Source organism: Hippocampus comes, unplaced genomic scaffold (genome assembly GCF_001891065.2).
Source record: "Hippocampus comes isolate QL1 unplaced genomic scaffold, H_comes_QL1_v1.1 scaffold85, whole genome shotgun sequence".
Taxonomy (NCBI): domain Eukaryota; kingdom Metazoa; phylum Chordata; class Actinopteri; order Syngnathiformes; family Syngnathidae; genus Hippocampus; species Hippocampus comes.
The window spans coordinates 3,775,413-3,788,189 of NW_017805540.1; the positions used below are offsets into that span (position 1 = coordinate 3,775,413).

Genomic DNA, 12,777 nt, shown 5'->3' on the forward strand with positions numbered 1-12,777 from the left:
GATCCAAATCATGGGGTGGGTGGGGCGGCATTACATAGGGGGCTTTATTAGAAAGAAAATAAATGGCCAAATTATTTTGATATTTACCAGTACCTAGTACCTAGGCAGTACCTTGTAAAAAAAAATTGAAAATTCCAGATATATGTAGCACATTTCATGCACAATGTTACTCAACACAGTGATCAACTGGTTAGCCCATCAGCCTCACAGTGCAGAGGTGCAGAGGTGCAGGGTTTGATTGCGGCTCCGGCCTTCCTGTGTGGAGTTTGCATGTTCTCCCCGCGCCTGCGTGGATTTTCTCCGTGTTCTCCGTTTTCCTCCTACCTTCCAAAAACATGCATGGCAGGTCAATGCAACACTTTAAATCTAAATCTAAAACTTGTCCCAAGGTGTGGAATCGAAAGGTTGTTCGTCTCTGTCTGCCCTGCGATTGGCTGGCAACTGGTTCAGGGTGTCCCCCACCTACTGCACGAAGACAGCTGGGATAGGCTCCGGCACGCCTGAGGCCCTTGTGAGGATTAAGCGGATTAGGAAATGGATGGATGGATGGATGGATATTCCTCAACATGCTTCACATACTGCAATCAAAAGTACAACATTTAAAAGCAGTTACAAAGTGAGATTTGAAAGTAACAAAGCCATTTAAAAAAACGTGCATTATCGTAGGTATGGACAAAAAGCATCGTTTTGAACCTGGATTGCATTCCAATAAAGTGTTTACACTTTGTTAGTATGCTTGCAATCTTCATTCATTCATATTCTGATAAAGGAAACCACCACACGAGGACCCAATTATACAAGTACAGAAAAAAATGCAAAAAAGTTTTTGAGGTGGGGGGTTAGCATATTTTACGATAAGTTGAATTTGTGCCTACGCCATACATCCATACATACATACGGTGTTTCCAGAAAAACACAAAAAAGTTACATACAATTTTAAGTCACATTTTTTAAAAATTCAAACCATCGTCATGCGTGACCTCAAGCGAGATGTCAGAAAGTCTTGTGAGACTTCAGCTCAGTGACCATCTAAAGGATTTGTGTTTTTTCATCGACTATGTATGGTTTGGTTTCTTTTTGTAAAGGCTACTGGATGTAGCCCGGTGATGGTGAAGGAAAAAGTGTGACACAACCATACAACAGGAAATGCAAAAGAGGGCAACCTGGGAAGATATTTGATTGTTCATCACAATCACCTCGATATAAATTGCATCCAATTTGTCAAGCACATGCGAACGACAATAGCATAGTGCAGGGGTCAGCAACCCAAAATGTTGAAAGAGCCATATAGGACAAAACAAAACAAAAAACAAATATGTCTGGAGCCGCAAAAAAATCAAAGCCTTCTATAAAACTTACAATGAAGGAAACACATGCTGTATGTATGTAGGAGACTGGACTGTCTCAGAATTGTTTATATTATTTAATCCTTTGTTGTGTGTTCATAAACGCCCCCATAGAATTTATTTTGTGATTTCCTCGCTTGATTTTTTTGTTTTGGTGCATTATTTTCTCTTATCTTAGTGTCAGTGGAGTGATCATGAATTTCCGTTTTTCGGAGGCTGTCTTTGAACGCCTCTCGAGTTGAACGAGAAGAGAGAAGGCACGGAGTCGGACGCAGACGTGTCTGTGTTTGTCGAGACTGTTAAAAGCATAAATAAAGTGTACGTTTTGGAACACCAACACCACAGCTCTCCTTTTTCGGAGCTGCAACATGCATCTATATCTATTTGAGCTATATTAGCCTCCTATGAAAATCTTTTTCCATTTTCAAACATTTTTTTATAAAGCTCGAGGGAGCCACTAGATGTCGCTAAAGAGCCGCATGGGGCTCTGGAGCCGCGTGTTGCCGACCCCCGGCATAGTTGCTAATGAATAGCATGACGTCGTCGCATCTTCTTGTGGCGAGTGGTTTTGCTCAAGTTTAGTTGTACAGTACTTAGTTGAATTACGCAGTGTTTCACTTCCTCTTTATGCTTGCGCGATCATGAAGAGTATTAAAACGTTACTTGAAAAATTACCTGTAGAGGTAGTAAAGGTTTTATGTGGCGCCTGCAACCTATTAATAGGTTCACATGATTTCTTATGGGACAAGCACAACCTGCGTCACCGAATGGATCGTGTTTCGCTTTGGAGGTTCTACTTCCTTTTGCTTGCTCCTTAATGCGCATATTTTGGTATTAGCAAAGTAAACAATGCAAAGTGCAGACGCGATCAGTTTCTTAGGCGCAACCAAGTGTAATTTGTTCCATTTACTTTTCACAACAGCGTCAGATGGGCTTTGTCAGAGCTGCACGGAGTAATTAAACCCGAAATCAACATCAGGCATTTGTCATGTTTACAGGCCCCCTTTCTGTTGGGTTCAACTCATCACTGTTCAGCTGTTTGCTTTTTTACTAGAGTGGGGACACACTCGGTTATGGCTCCAGGTAGACTTAAAATATTTAGCGGCAACATGAAAGGGGAGACGTGTAGACAGATGCTACACTTGAGAGGTTTCCTGCATTGATGTTCAATTATCCTTAATTAGAAGTACAGTGTCACTGTATTGTAGACAAAACCAGCATGGTAAAATCTCGCATATCAGACTTGCCATCATTCTATGTGTACGGTCTACTTGTCTAATGTGCATCACATATTTGCACACATTTGCATCGGTGCTGTGCATTGTGCTGCTTCAGCAATTATTCAACTGGCATCAAGTGAATTCAAGCAGTGAACTCTTATTTATTTATATATTAAAACAAAAAAGGCAACCACATCAGTTAATCTTTTTCCTTTCTGGTGTGCTGATATTCTCACTTGGGTTTGAGGTAATATTTATCCCCATCGAAAATAATTGTCTGAAACTGCTGCCATTGTAAAACCTTTGTGAACTATGCATGCAAAACACTTGATAATTCCTAACTGCCATACAAAAGAGGTTAACGTTATTATTTTTATAAATGCAGCTCAATTAAAGTAAATCGATTCCCCCTTCAAAGTCAAATAACGGAGTGCGAGATCAGGAGGGTGTTTCCTGAGCATATTGTAACCAAGTGACCTTTTACACGTAATGCTCGTATTAAAAAAGCAAAGTTTATCAGGAAAAAAAAAAAACGAACGTCAGCTCAGTAGCTGGGCCTTTGAACCCGGAACTGTCTTGACTGAGGCAGATGTGTCACTATTAGTTTACTCTGCTGTCATCAAACTAAATATTTTACCGAATAAGACCCCCCCCCGCAAAAAAAAACAAAACATAATTATTGATGACTCTTAACCAGCTCAAATTAAGTATGATTACACTTGGATGTCGTTGAATGACTTGCCTTTTATTTGAATCCGCCTAGGAAGCACTACAAGTAGCGCTGAGAGAAAACGAGCAGCTCAGGACGAGGGTCTGCCGAAGCTCGTCATGGAAACCAGACAAGAGGCCCTCCGTGTGTTGAGTGAGAAAAACCACGTGCTGAAAGCTTTTGATTTTTTTATACACGGGTATGTTTTCTTTGCGTTTGTTCTCTTCAGTTGTATTTTGTCACATTTGTATGGAGCCCAGGAGAATACATTACATTTATAGCGGTCCAACCGATCCCTTTGTTTGTGCGCACATCACAGGTCATTGTTGTAAATTCAGATTTTTTTTTTCTTTTTGGTTGATTAAGTGTCAATCAAAAGCTTAGCTCTCAGGTGTTTTGCTGAACACCCTTTCCTCATACCTCTGCATACTTGATCAGAAACAATGGGAGGATGTCCAATGGACATACTGTAGTTGAATTTATGATTTAAACTGACTTTCAAGATGGTTTCAGCGATGCTACAAGTCAAAATGCTGCAGCCGTCATTGCTTGCAGGATATTAGATAATGTCTGGGTTTTTTTCCTTTTTAAAATTTTTTTTATAACTGTTGTTCCACATATGCAAGCCATAATTGGCCTACAACCACAGGTCGGGCTGTGTGTGTAGGCACATACGTGTGTGTGTGTGTGTGTGTGTATGTATGTGTGTGTGTGTGTGTGTGTGTGTGTGTGTGTGTGTGTGTGTGTGTGTGTGTGTGTGTGGGTGTGTGTGTGTGTGTGTGTCATTGGAACTAAAATAACATCAGAAGACGTCTTGATGGAGACAAGTGCTCCAGCCCCGTTTAATCTTTATAGTTTCTGACCCAATTTAACTGGAATGGAATTGCACTTGACAGATTTAATGTCAGGAAGAGGCTGTGCTTTGCCTGCAACGAGAAAATACATATTATTTGTTCCAAAAAACTGACTAATACCTTTCCTCATCTAACTGCATGAATGTTATCAAGTGCGAAATGCATGCAAAAATGAAATCCTGTGGACAGGATTTGCCACGCTCATGATCAAAGCCTGATTTCCTTTTACCCTGGCTTCAGCCCTCCACCGTTTTTGTTTGTATTCACTTGACACTCTTACAACAGAAGCCTCTTGGCTTCTTTACGAAATTCCTAAATTTAGTTTTTGTTTTTGTCTTTTTTTTTTTTTTTTTTTTTAAGACCAAGCTTATGTCAACATAGAGATTCAGACCTCTCCTGTTTAGTCTAATTTACATGCGTGCATACTCTTTCCAGTTTGGGCTGTTTTACGAACATTATAACGCCAGCATTTCATGCCACGGTTAGGTAAGTACAGACTGCACTTTGCGGTTGCCTTTAATTGATTTGTTCTTGACTTGAGGCACTTCTTGTGTAACAGCCTTTAGAAATCAGAAAATCAGCACCACACATTCATCTCTTTGATATTCAGCAGAACAATGCAGTGAAAATAAAACCAGCATCCCGACAACACTGAGTGCCGTCAAGGTGAACCGGTGTTAATGAACCATTATGCTGTCACAATACAGCAAATCAACACTGGACGAACACCGACACGTAATGGAGAAGGCTCGACAAGATAATTTACAATTGCAGAACTTCTGATTAAAAAGGCGATATATGTACAACTTTTTTGATATAGCACATTTCATAACAGCTGCAGCTGTAACAAAGCACTTTACATCCCGTGTAACATAAAATAACAATAAATAACACAAATTAATGATACTAACACAGAAAAGTAAGAATTTTCAGTGTACCGTATTTTCTGCGCTATAAGGCACTTCGGAGTATAAGGCGTATAATGGCCCATTTTAAAACTCTTTTCATATATAGGGTGCACTGCATTATAAGATGCATAGAATAGAAGCTACGGTAATGGCTGCAGTTGCATTATGAATCCACTAGATGGGGCTACGCTAAAGGGAATCCATCCATCCATCCATCTATCCATTTTCCAATCTGCTGCATCCTCAAAATTTTCACTGGGGGGTACTGGAGCCTATCACAGCTGTCTTCGGGCAGTAGGTGGGGGACACCCTGAACCGGTTGCCAGTCAATTGCAGGGCACACAGAGACGAACAGCCTTCCGCGGTCACACTCACACCTAGGGACAATTTAGAGTGTTCAATCAGCCTGCCGTGCATATTTTTTTTGGAATGTGGGAGGAAATCGGAGTCCCCGAAGAAAACCCACGCAGGCACCGGGAGAACATGCAAACTCCACACAGGAAGACCGGAGCTGGGATCAAATCCACGATCTCTGCGCTAACCACTCGACCACCGGGCCCGCCTTAGGGGAATACAATACAATACAATACAATACAATACAGCTTTATTTATATAGCGCAGGGGTCAGGAACCTTTTGACTAAGAGAGCCATATCAGCAAAATATTTGGAAATGTATTTCAGTGAGAGCTATACAATATAGTGTATTTTTAAAGTGAATTCAACAAAATGTCAGTATAATGCGCCTCTGAAGGTATTCTTTGGGAATTATAATCAGCTTGCGGGATCGATAGGCAGAGTTGCTGCTGGCTAGCTTGTACCCTGCTCAGTAGCTTCCTTTCCGCTGTCTCTCGCAGGGTATTTTGATGCGAACGTAGCATGGTGCGTGTCAAAGTGCCGCTTTACAGAACCTGTTCTGTCCACAAAGGCGAATCCTTCAGTCCATTCATCCTGAAGTGTACCATACTCGTCATCTTTTTTTTTTCCTTTTGGCCATCTTATTCATCAAAGGATTAGCTTTGAGCTAAAGCGGGCTGATTCAAAAGGCGGCGTTTACCTGTTTCCACAGCCAAGCGGACTGATTCAAAAGGCGGCGTTTACCTGTTTCCACAGCAACGGCAACGTAGGCCAATATTATCCAATCAAAAATGCTCCTGGAGCCAACTGCAGCCCTGAACAGGAAATGAGCAGTAAAAAAATCGATGGATTGATTTAACAAGCGAGAATATTTTGTTTGATCTGAGAGCCAGATGCAATCATCAAAGGAGTCACATATGGCTCGTGTGTCATAGGTCCCTGACCCCTGATATAGAGCCTTCACAATCGTTGCAGCTCGAACAAAGCGCTTTACAGAACATTTAAAATACTACATCCAAGAAATCAGAACATTGATCCAGATATAAGGCACATCAGATTATAAGGGGCACTTTCGGCTTTTGAGAAAATTGAATGCTTTTTGGTGCGCCTTATAGTGCGGAAAATACGGTATTTCTTCAAACAGTGGAAAAATATGCCAGCCAATGTCTTCATTTGAGTGAGCAAACACACGGCTACTATTTGTATAAGTTCCGTAATGATGTCTTTGGGGTGTATTACTTGGCTGTCACCATCGGAGGCACTGTTGATTCAGTCTCAACAAGTTTTCTGTCAAAAGAATAACAGAATAACCTTTAAAAATGTTGCTATTAAGTACGTATCCCTATTGTGACCTATCACTGAAATAAATTTGTATCTAATGGCTCCTCTTAAAAAAAAAAAAAAAGCATTAATGCCCCCATTGACCATGATGGCAAGTCTCTGTTTATTTGTTCGTACGGGTATGCTCGTTTTTCTGAACAGTGTGCCCTAATGAGCCCTCATTTTATTGTCTTTCCTCGAGGAGCTGATGACTTAGCGAATTCCCTTCACTTCCCAGCTTTGGAGCACACATTGCCAGGCAATGGCAAGCTTTGTCGAAAGAGTTAAAGGTGGGGGTTGGTGGGGTTGCAATGTCATCAATCACAATGGAAACCTCTTTTTGCGTGAAACTGCATTCAAATAATAAAGCAAGCGGCATGCCTTTCCAAGAGGCTCGGAATAATTTCTGCCTTCGGTGTGGGGGTTCATGGCTCTGTGTGTACGTGTAAAATATGTCTTGAGGGGATTGGTATAAAGTTAAACTGGGTGAAGTAGAAATATTTTACTCATCAGCTTTGCAGTCACAGAGTTTGCCTCAGCTAGAACAAAACTGCTGAAGCATTTAGAGAAAATTAACCCCCCATCCTGGCAGCCAGATGTGACTGGATTCTGATGAGTGCACACGAGTGGGCAGAGAAACCAAGAGACTGTGAAATTCCTGTCAGGCCCGTGTACTGCAGAATGGGCTATTGACTGCTTTCTCTATTCCCCTCCATCATTCTTCTTGAACACTGCCATTAATTTCCTCTCCCTGCCTTACCAATTCCTTTTCTCTGCCTTCTCCCCCCCTAGCTCTCTTTGTTGCAAAAGAGGATGCACAAAGCTTTGGTGAAATACTTCAGACAACGGCAGCCTCGGCGGCGAGGCTGAACTGGACCGCTGCCAGGCTCTTTGTCGACAAGCCGACCAGAAAATAAAAACTGCCCAGGTACACTTCCTGTGTAATGTATGCATGTCCAGGAAAGTGCAAACTGTCACCATCCACTACAGAGTGATTCAACTTCTATCCCAGACAAGGTTTTTCGACTGGCTCATAACCTCCCGAGTCTTTCACTGCTGAGCTTTGTTAGATTTCCCTTGCTGGAGCCTGAGAAAAAAAAAATCTTCACCATGTATGTCAACCTGAAGATGACACCAGAAAAAAAGATAAAGGGTTCAACGTTACTAACTTGCACAGCATCGTAACAATCTCACCATGAAAAAATGGTAACATGGCACAAGAAAGTTACCGCCACACTTGCTATTTTTCTTTGATTATTTTCGATTTATGGCCTTGAAGTGTTCTTCATAAAATATTTGCTGTAATGACTTTAAAACTGCATCAGCGTTCCAAGTTGCAGACAAATTCCGCTGTAGGAATACGACTTGGCCCGTCGTAAACTGAGGACCCGCTATTTCTCCGGTGACTGCGTACCACCACTATCCTTCACTGACATGATCCTGTTCTTGTGTTTCTCCAGCAGGTGGCAGTGGAAGGCTCCTCCTCCAGCGTGCACACCTGCTGCCAATTTGATCATCATGATTAAGACACGTATTTAAGATGCCAAGATCCCATGTCTCTTGTCGGATTATTGACCTTGTTGCTGCTCTTGCTCAAGTGCTCGATCTCGTCATTGTCGCTTTTGCCTCGAGTTACTCGATAGTAAGTATTGATATTATTTTTGTCTTTGATCTTGTTTTGTTTGCGTGTAATTGGACTCTTGTCATTTCGTGTGTTTTTTCAGCGTTACTTTTATCTTGCCTTTTGCAAGAGCTTTTTGTTTATGCCTTGTTTTTCCTGGCCCCTCGTGACCAGCGATTTCTGTTTATACTTTGTCGGTGCACTTTTGCGTGTAAATAAAGATTTTTGTGACGGATTTTTGTTTTGTGGGATCCAATCACCATTCAGTTCATTCCCAAACTTGACATTCACAGCACGTGCAGTCATCCCACTCCATCGTAGGGTCACATTCCAGACTACACCGCAGTAAGTGAATATCCGCCATATAAAAATATCCTTCTTAAATACGCCTGAGCCATGTTTTCATAACATTTATGAAATGTCAATATTTTTGAGGGTCTTTAAACCCAATTTTAAAACAACAGAATCCCTTTTAAACACAATATATTGTGCAATGGCAAACAAAAATACAGAACAAACAGTAGGAAAAATATAGAGTAATAACCCAAGAAACAGTCACAAAAATATATGTACATCGGAGGGTTTGGACCAGGGGTGTCGAACTCATTTCACATGGTGGGCCACATACGGCCTCGGTAGATGTCAAGTGGGCCGGACCATTAAAATGATACAATACTTTGCTATAAATAACCAAAACAATATGTCTTTCCTTTGTTTTGGTATAAAGAAGCACAAGAACATTAGGAAAATGTTGAAATTTAATGAACATATCTTTTACAAAACATTTCATGAAGCACCTTACATTTCCTTCGACAAATGTGCAATTTACTTTTATCATTCACATATATGCATTGCAACTGATCCCACTGATTGTACAAACTTTAACAAGTAATTGGTATTGAAAAATATAGTAATGCACTTTAAGATTAAACAAGATTCATAAAGAAAGCAAGTTTTAAAGCATTTACACGTGCATATAAAATCTAAATGTAATCCCTGCCTACACCTTACAAACTAAGGAGAGTGCTATTAAATGTGTAAATGTGAGAGTGCTATTGATAGCGTCTGCTGTCATGGGTCTGTCTCAGTGACAGACTGAGGCTGCTGTTGTCTTCTTCTCTGATCAAAACAGTGTCCCCTTGCGGATACTCAATGAATTGCACCTGATTAAAAATATTAATTCTGTGTCTTTAATGCATTTTTTTCACTTTTACATTATCCTGCGGGCCTGATTGAACCTACTTGCGGGCCGGTTCCGGCCCGCGGGCCGTATGTTTGACACCCCCTGGTTTAGACCTTCCCTCATGAGAAAAGACGACTGCCGTCGCTTTGATTCAAACGAGGTGTTGACAACCTTGGGTTATGAATACTTTGAATACTTTGAAAGAATACGTGGATGAATTGTGATAAAGAAATACCGGACTTCCAGTGAACCGAGTGTGGGTGTAGGTCAAAATCAAGTGGCTGAAGTCACTACTAGCTGTGAATTACGCTGCTTTTAATTTCAAATGGAGATGCCTTGACTTGGTGATGTTCCGATTTATGATTTTAACTTGTTGCCTATTGTTGCACGTTCAAAGGGACACAAATTCGCGAGAATGTCAGCTGTAACAAGGTTTTCTTATCTTATCTTATGTACACATGCAACATATACAGTATAATTGGTGCTAAATAATTGCTATTATTGTGTGTTTTTAATTAATGTGTCTCTGTAAAACTTTTTTAATGCTACCTTTAAAAAAACTATGCAATGTACTGTACATGCTTCACATGTTGTCTCAGAACTAACAACTTTGAATGGAAACATGACTTCGCAGATCAATCAGCAGTTTAGTGCTAGCAAAGGCCAATCTGGTTGAAGCCTTTTTAAAAGCGTTTTCCGGCAAGGCCCTGATATCTTTGCTGAAGCTTTTGATTTTATTTTTTTGTCTGTATTTTCCAACAAAAGGAGTGTTTGAAAAAAGTTCTTCTACACTTGATGCTAAATGAATGTCTCGGTTTTATTTTGGATTTGGTTTGAGGGGCCATTTTTACTGACCTATTTGGAAAAAAAAAAAAAAGAGTTGTCATTTTGGCCTAATGACAAAACACAAATTTCTGAATCATGTCCCAAAGTAAATGAAAGCATGGGCATGATCACTCCCGTGTAAATGCTTAAAGCCGTATCTTCTCTTCAATGGAGGATGTGCACATACCCGACTGGGTCACTTTCATTCAATAGTGGGAGAACACAGGACTGGTTCAAATAATGAGCTTGATGATTCTTCTCCAGCCAAGTGTACATTTGCTGCGACCAGCAGAGACCCGTGACTCCCTTAACTGCAGTTTCCAACCCAAAGATACACTCAACTGAGGATTAAAAACATGCTTTTGGTTAAAACAGGTTGGGCAAGCAGCTGGTGTGTCTGTGGTATGTGGCATTGCAGTCAAATGACAAAGTCTTCTTGGCATTTTAAAGTCGTCATCTGTGCGGTGAACTTTGGAAAAACCAGACAAAGAAACCAGAACAGTCAGGCTTCTTGTGTAAAAGCACTTCAAGTCAGCTGAGCAAAGCCGCTGCTATTAAGGACAGAGATTCTTATATAATTTGTCTAAGTGCTGACCTTGCATCATTGACTCGACTGCACTCTGTCCATTCAGTCCTCAGACGAGCGACTGATGGGATAGATGATGTGATGCTACTGACCTCGTGTGTCGGACATAAGCTCATGTTCCATGAAAATGAGAATTTTATTTTATTTATTTTTTGGCAGCCCAACAGCCCTCCGTCTCTCATGCGGACGAGTAGGCGCACATTCCGCAAGGTTGAGGTGTAAGGATCCTCAATTAGAGCGCAATCAGCGTCTCATCCGCGCTGTGATGTGAGCTGAGGTCACAGCGGACAGAGGGACGGTGATGAATCATTTTGTCCGCCGTTACTGCGGAGCCAGGTAGCGTTCGAGAATAAGCCATCGACCACTTTCACGTGAACCTTTTAGCAGCCGCAAATGGCAGACTCAGTTGCTGGTGATCCTCAAACGTGAGCTGATATATGCTGACACAATGATTTGATTCGAGCTTTTCCAGGGGCCCACCTAGTGAAAATACGATCAAGTGGTATCCTCCACACACAAACCACACACAGACTACTGGCATGCTTTTTGATGGGTCCAGTCCGGACATTACAGAGGGTAGCCATGTCTCATTGGCCAATGCGCCCCCCCCGGACCCCCCACAACACACACACACACACACACACACACACACATACACACACTCCCCCCCCCCCCTCACATCACACAGCTCGAGGCGGGGTGGGGAGGAGCTATCAGTGGGCTGCAGAGTGTGAAGGACAAAAGAGCCGGTGTATTCAAGCGGACCGCACCGTCACCCGTCACAGCTCAGCGCAGGACCCATCAGAGCAGGCAGCACTCACTTTAGCTCCTTGTGTGAAGTGACCAAGCCTCCAAAAAGTAGAAAATTTGAAGGATTGTCAGAATATTAAGGATTGGACAGAGATGGAAATAGCTTTTAATTGAGTGCGACATGAATTAGGCATGTCATTTGGCAGTTCGTAAGTAAGAAATCAACAGAAACAATAGCTGCTTCGGCCCGAGCGAATCCTGCTGGGGCTCTTACGGATCCATCATGTCCACTTGACCCCGCGAGCCAGGCCGCGGGAAGGTCAGGCTACGGCGAGCTCGATGCGGTTTTGCAGGAAAGTAGCTCGAAGGGAAGGATGCTCGCAAACCTCGGGGGCTGGGGATGCGGTACTGCTGCTGGTTATGTGGAGTGAAGTGTGGGGAGGGGATGCAGCGGGCTGTCAGCTCGCTACACTACAGCCGGAACTGGCAGCTCGGCTTTGTGTTGCGTGGGGTTTACACCAGGGATGGCATAATTGACAATGGCTAACGGTGGAGAGCAGTGCGCAGCCTTGTTGAATGGCCGGTAATGATTGGAGCAGACGCCCACCGGCCCCGTCCCGAGGGACAGTAATCCGAGATCCTGTTTCTGATATAATTGTTAGTCAGAGAATTTCTGCATGGCTGCGCCGGCTCACATTCCCAAGCTGGTTGACAGTGCCAGGCAGTTTAATAGAAAAACTGCATGCTGAGAACAGAAGAGCACTGAACCCGCACTTGGTTGACCAAGAGTCTCTTGTTTAAGAAGAAATAGCACATCATGAGCTGTGACTTTACTCCCCCAACCCCAAAAAAACAAACAAACGAACTCTCATTCATTTCAATTATTGCTTTCGGTCATTCAAACAGGCGGTGATGTCACTGGAAATTGAGCTCATCTCTGCATTCTAAGCGTCCATCACCACGGGTGACCCGAACATACAGTCTTGGCCTGGACAAGTAGATGTCTTCAGCTCTGGACATTCACCTGTACCAGACAACTTACTCACCCTCACACGCTTCACTGTCTTCCACACCCCCCATACCCCACCCAAAGGCCCCCC

The 12,777-nt window shown here is 42.4% G+C and overlaps 1 long non-coding RNA gene across 1 annotated transcript in view; it reads left to right on the forward strand.

Moving 5' to 3' along the window:
• The first annotated feature begins 8,181 nt into the window (after nucleotides 1-8,181).
• The window catches only part of LOC109521144 (uncharacterized), a 9,505-nt gene continuing 4,909 nt past the window's right edge, over nucleotides 8,182-12,777 (forward strand). The window contains exon 1 of the long non-coding RNA XR_002169296.1: nucleotides 8,182-8,354. This is a non-coding gene — a long non-coding RNA (uncharacterized LOC109521144). The remainder of the gene's footprint in view (nucleotides 8,355-12,777) is intronic.